This window comes from Hylobates moloch, unplaced genomic scaffold, assembly GCF_009828535.3.
Source record: "Hylobates moloch isolate HMO894 unplaced genomic scaffold, HMol_V3 SCAFFOLD_9, whole genome shotgun sequence".
Lineage (NCBI taxonomy): Eukaryota > Metazoa > Chordata > Mammalia > Primates > Hylobatidae > Hylobates > Hylobates moloch.
This window is the reverse complement of record NW_026652284.1, coordinates 8,415,780-8,421,994: the sequence shown is the minus strand read 5'-3', so window position 1 is coordinate 8,421,994 and position 6,215 is coordinate 8,415,780.

Sequence of the window (6,215 nt, the reverse complement as noted above, 5' to 3'; positions counted from 1 at the left end):
GCCTGGGTGACCGAGCGAGACGCCGTCTCAAAAAATAAAACAAGTCCAGGAGGGGCTGTTACTTCTGTTACTTCTTTTTAGTTTATTTATTTTTGTGAGGCAGGGTTTTGCTGTCTGGAGCATCACGCCCAGTCTGGAGTGCAGTGAAGCAATCATGGCTCACTGCAGCCTCCACCTCCCAGGCTCAAGTGATCCTCCCACCTCAGCTCCCTGAGAAGCTGGGACCACAGGCCTGGCTCAATTTTGATTTTTTTGTAGAGACAAGGTTTTGCCATGTTGCCCAGTCAGATCTCAAACTCCTGGGCTCAAGCGAGGGGCTGTTACATCTGATCAGGGCAAAAGGGGCTGTGCTCCTTGGACGCTTTGCACAGCCCCAGTGGGCTGCTTTCTCCTGTTAGTGTGGTTAATGTTCATCTGCCTGCATCCCTGAGTCACCCAAGTGTAACCTCAGCCATAACACGTACTGCAGCCGGAACAGTGTCCTCAGCTCAGCGTCCCTCTCCCATGCACTTTCTGAACTTTGCTCTTTTAACCAGGTTTATCAGCCGCTTTCTGCCTCTTTGTGCTTTTGAGGTTTTTTTGGTATGTTTGTTCTGTTTTGTTTTTAAATAAAGATTATTATTTGGCCCAGGCTGAGGGTGCAAACAGAACTCTTCACGTGTCCACGACAAGAAAAATTGTTTTTACAAACTTCTAGTCATGGCATCAAAAGTGTGAGGTTTTGCACCTGCAAAATTGTAATGCAAGCCCTGACTGGGTGGAAGCTGAAGTCTTGCTGTTTAAAATTAAATAAATAAATTATTTTTCTCCTATGTGTTTGGTAAACTGATTGCCTCCTGATGTGTTGTGCAGGGCGGGGAGGGGGCAGTTGCAGGACAGGTGGCTCTCATTGGCCTGTGTTGCTGTGGTTCCAGAGCCTACCATGAGGCTGAGACCTGGAGAAGACAGCTCTGCCCTTCTCTCTTGGCAAATGTAGCTAAAGAGGCAGCCACCCTGTTAGCATAGCCAGCTTCCCCTGAGTTTGCCTAATAAAGATCATGGGGGTGGAGAGATAGGGAGAGGGTATTAGAATACAGATTCCTGGGCTTTGTCCACAAAGTTGGTGCTTACCAGGGGAATGAAAGGCACTCCTATAGCAGGACCCTAGTGTAACCACCCAGTGGGTTCACCTTGCCTGCTGCCTAGATAGAGCCGATGAGAATCAACAGGTCCAAGTTCCAAGCACCCATGACTTGGGGCTGAACTTGATTAAGAGAGATGCTCCAGGGCTGAGCTGCCGACCCCTTCACCCTTCATGCATGGTTGTATCACGCACATGGTGACCCGCTGCAGCTGCATCTGCAGGCCTCATGGTGGTCAGGGACTGCTGGGACACCAGGGTCTCTTCTTGGAAGGGAGCAGCCTTCCAAACGCATCTATTGGAGCTGGCTGCCTTGCTTTGTGACTTACGGGTCTGCACTGGCCATGCAGCCCCACTGATCAGAGTTTTCTTGAAACTGCTCCACCTTGGGAATTTTGCTGCCAAAACCTCCTAAACTTTCTTCCACTGTCTGGATTTTGTGCAGTTAAAACTGCATTGAGGAGAATGGCTTGAATCCGGGAGGCAGAGATCACAGTGAGCCAAGATCACGTCACTGCACTCCAGCCTGGGTGACAGGGCGAGACTCCACCTCAAAAACAAAACAACAACAAAAACTGCATTGAATAGCCTCTAGAAGTGACATCTTGAATTTGGTTATTAAGGTACAACATACACAAACTTAAGTAATACTAAAATAGCAGGCCTGGTCCTGCTTCTTCGAGGCGACCACCCTGAGGTTTGTTAACTATTCTCTCTTGCCTTTGTCTTTGCATCTCTAAACTTGATGCTATGTGCTTACCTGGGAGAAAATGGAAGCATCCCCTCCCGGCCCTCTCCTGTGACCCTCCACTCATCAACTGCCATGTGCCTTTCCCTTTCCATCTGTCTCCCCTCACTGACCTTTTGTCACCTCTTCCCTGACCTCTTCTCTGGAGTTCTCTTCGCCTTCCTCACCCCAGCAAATGCAGCATGCATTCAGAATCCAGGCTCCATGTTCCACACTGCTCCACACCGTTCCCTCTTGCCCGACCTCCTGCTTCTGCCCATATGCAGCTCACACCCCACAGGGTCACCTCCTTCTGCTCCCATAGACTTCTAAGCGGGTCTTTGGGATGCCACAGTCTCTGCAGAAACCATAAGTTCCAGGGACCACTCTACCAGGCATTTTCCCCAGAGCCTGCCAGGCTCCTGGCACAGAGTCAGGCTGTATCCAAGGGTCAGCCCAGCATGCAGCTGAGGCTTAGGCCTTGCACATAGGAAAAGCCATAGCAGGGGAAGCTTTGGGGGCAAGGTGGACCACTTTCTGAATGAAGCACGTGGGTCTAGAAACAATTACTGACCTGCTGGAGGAGAGTCCAGAATCCAGGCTCCACGAGGAAAAGGATTTGCCAGACGTGGCGGGGTCAGGACATCGTCACTAGCTAATAGCTGACGTTTCCTGAGTGCTTACCCTGTGCCAAGCCAGATATGAAGTTGCCCTTCTGTGGGCAGGATCCTGGAACCTGCACAGGTCACAGGCCCATGGAGTTGGCACTGCCTGTACACAAGACAAAGCTGGTGCTTACCAGGGAAGTGAAAGGCACTCCCATTGCAGGGCCCTAGTGTAACCGCCCAGTGGGTTCACCTTGCCTGCTGCCTAGACAAAGCCGATTTATCAAGACAGGGGAATTGCAATAGAGAAAGAGCGATTCACACAGAGCCAGCTGTGTGGGAGACCAGAGTTTTATTATTATTCCAATCGGTCTCCCAGAGCATTTGGGGATTGAGTTTTTAAAGATAATTTGGTGGATGGGGAGGGGCCAGTGAGTCAGGAGTGCTGATTGGCTGGGTCAGAGATGAAATCATAGGGAGTCGAAGCTGTCCTCTTGTGCTGAGTCAGTTCCTGGGTGGGGGCCACAAGATGAGATAAGCCAGTTTATCGATCTGGGTGGTGCCAGCTGATCCATCAAGTGCAGGGTCTGCAAAATATCTCAGGCACTGACCTGAGGTTTTGCAATAGTGATGTTATGCCTAGGAGCAATTTGGGGAGGGTCAGAATCTTGAATCCTCAGCTGCATGACTGCTAAACCATCATTTCTAATCTTTTGGCTAACGAGAAGGGGGTCTACCTTGAGAAAAGGGCTGCTATCTCCTTTTTTCTAAACTATAAACTAAGTTCCTCCCCAGGTTAGTTCAGCCCCTGCCCGGGAATGAACAAGAACAGCTTGGAGGTCAGAAGGAAGGTGGAGTTGGTTAGGTCAGATCTCTTTCACCGTCTCAGTCATAATTTTGCAGTGGCAGTTTCACTAGCAGGGTCTCAGAGTAGGAGAGAACAACATTGGGGTATTTATTCTTTTTTTTTTTTTTTGAGACGGAGTCTTGCTCTGTCGCCCAGGCTGGAGTACAGTGGCGTGATCTCGGCTCATCACAACTTCCAACTCCCAGGTTCAAGCAATCCTCCTGCCTCAGCCTCCCTAGTAGCTGGGAGTACAGGCACACGCCACCACACCTGGCTAATTTAATTTTTATATTTTTAGTAGAGACAGGGTTTAGCCATGTTGGCCAGGCTGATCTCGAACTCCTGACCTTGTGATCCACCTGCCTCTGCCTCCCAAAGTGCTGGGATTACAGGTGTGAGCCACCACGCCTAGTCCATATTTTTGAAGATCAAAACATATAGTTTCAGATGAGTCTTTCAGCCTCCTTGGGATTAGCAAATCATGATGTAATCCTTTCACATATGTCAGCACAGCATGATGAGGATTTGCTGGTGGCTAGTTGAATGAGTTTTGAGTCTAAGCTATCATTGGATGCTTTCTATTGAAGAGCTGATGAACCTTTCCAGGAAGTTCCTGGAGTGAACCATAAAGTTATTTGCAGCATTTGTCGTGTAGGACAAGAATCTCTTGGGCATACTGAAGTGATATTGATGAATGTAGCCATGTGTTTATCAAGTCATCTTACGGTAGACAAGCTGAGGGGATGGCTTTGATTCTCCAAGGAAAGGAGAAGCAGGTGGGTCCCAACGACCAGGTTTGTGAATGACGAGGCTCTAGAAAGAGACTGGGTTCCAACTATGGCTCCATTGTTTATTATACCTGATTTTGGCCACAAGGCCAAGAAGTGGATTCCATCATTTATCCTTTTTTTTTTGGAGATGGAGTCTCTGTCGCCCAGGCTGGAGTGCAATGGTGTGATCTTGGCCTACTGCAACCTTCACCTCCTGGGTTCAAGCAATTCTCCTGCCCCAGCCTTCCATGTAACTGAGTCTATAGGCACGTGCCAACATGCCCAGCTAATTTTTGTATTTTTAGTAGAGATGGGTTTTTGCTGTGTTGGCCAGGCTGGTCTTGAACCTCTGACCTCAGGTGATCCACCTGCCTTGGCCTCCCAAAGTGCTAGGATTACAGGCATGAGCCACTGCACCTGGCCCATTATTTATCCTTGTATTACTCTGAGAAAATGTTGACCTCACTCAGCCACAGGTTCATCTAAAATGGAGTGATACTGAGGCTTAAATGAAATCTAGTGCTTCTAAAACTGCATTTGCAAAAATTATGACACTGAGAGAAATGTCTTGGATATTGGTCTTGGACTCATATAAGGCTTTGGGCCATATCTTCTAATGAATCCTGCTATTTTGTTGACAGAGCTTTAAAGTATGTTAAGGAGGTGGTTAATCCTCCTGCTCCCAACCCAGTCCCAGAGGTTATACCTAAGGTGGCCATTAAAGGAATGACTTGGATGGCCCTCCTTTTTCTAACATACTGGACGGATGGGATGGGTAAAGGCTGATTAGGAGGAGCTAGGTCAACGGTGGGAGACAGAAAAACTAGGGTACAGGTTCCGGTCCAGTTGGTGGGGAGACAAAGATATGTGTTGGTGCCACACAAAAAGAATAAGCCTTTGTCGTAAATATAGGCAGAGATAGGGAAAGAAAATAAGTGAATTAAAGATGGGATATTTTTTCTTTCCTGTGGTTCATTACTCCAGGTGGACAAGGAGGAGGCCAAGGAGACACACCTACTATAGTAGAGATACAAGAGGAGTATAGGAGGAGGGTTTTTTGTTTGTTTTGTTTTGTTTTGTTTTTTGAGACGGAGTTTCCCTCTTGTTGCCCAGGCTGGAGGGCAATGGCGCGATCTCGGCTCACCACAACCTCTGCCTCCTGGGTTCAAGCGATTCTCCTGCCTCAGCCTCCCGAGTAGCTGGGATTACAGGCACACACCATCACGCCCAGCTAATTTTGTATTTTCAGTAGAGACAGGGTTTCTCCCTGTTGGTCAGACTGGTCTTGAACTCCTGATCTCAGGTGATCGGCCCGCCTCAGCCTCCCAAAGTGCTGGGATTACAGGCGTGAGCCACCACGCCCATCCGGAGGAGTTTTTTTTTTACACATCTAATGCAATCGGATGTTGCACCACTGATATTGAGCCACGGAAAAAGGTGAGCACTAGGGGAAGCAGAGGTTAGGCTGGGGGAGAGGCAGTAAAAGGAGCAGTTGCAGGAATGCTCCGCTCGCTTCAGGCAATACTTGGTAGTCAACCGGGTGAGTGTGATGGTCGGAGGGGTGCTTAACAATGCTAATGCGGCTGCATTAATTAGAAGTTAAGAACCCTACAGGGAAATCTCCCCCAGAGGCTGAAAAGCAAAGTGAGGCTTGTTGTAAAAGGGGGGTGTGTTTAGTTACGGGCCCTTCAACGGGAGGGCCTTGCGGCTTAAGGCGTTGTAGGGAGTTGTAAAAGGTTTGAAATAATTTGTTGGCCTGATCTGCCCTGGAAATGGGATAATTGCCAACCAGCATGTCAGCCTTTTCCAAAAACGAAGCTCCTTTTTGGAGTTGATAGATTAGGGTTATGTTTCCTGTTAAAAGGTCATGAAGGGATGCAGGAAGGGCTGTGTACGCTGAGGAAGACAGTGGTAAGCACGTCCAGGACTCCAAAGCAAAGGAACAGTTAGCTTGCCACAAGAGAGATTGTGTAAGGTTTATAGAGCGTTCTAGTTTGGGCAGTAAGGAGTGGTTGTATTGGTGAGGTTGATGTGATTAGGGAATTTATATTGAAAGAAACAAGCAAAAAGAGAAAAAAGTTATTTGGGTAGGAGTAAAGTCCTGGAAAGCTCCTTGAAGCCATAGGTCCCATAGAACAGTGAGGAG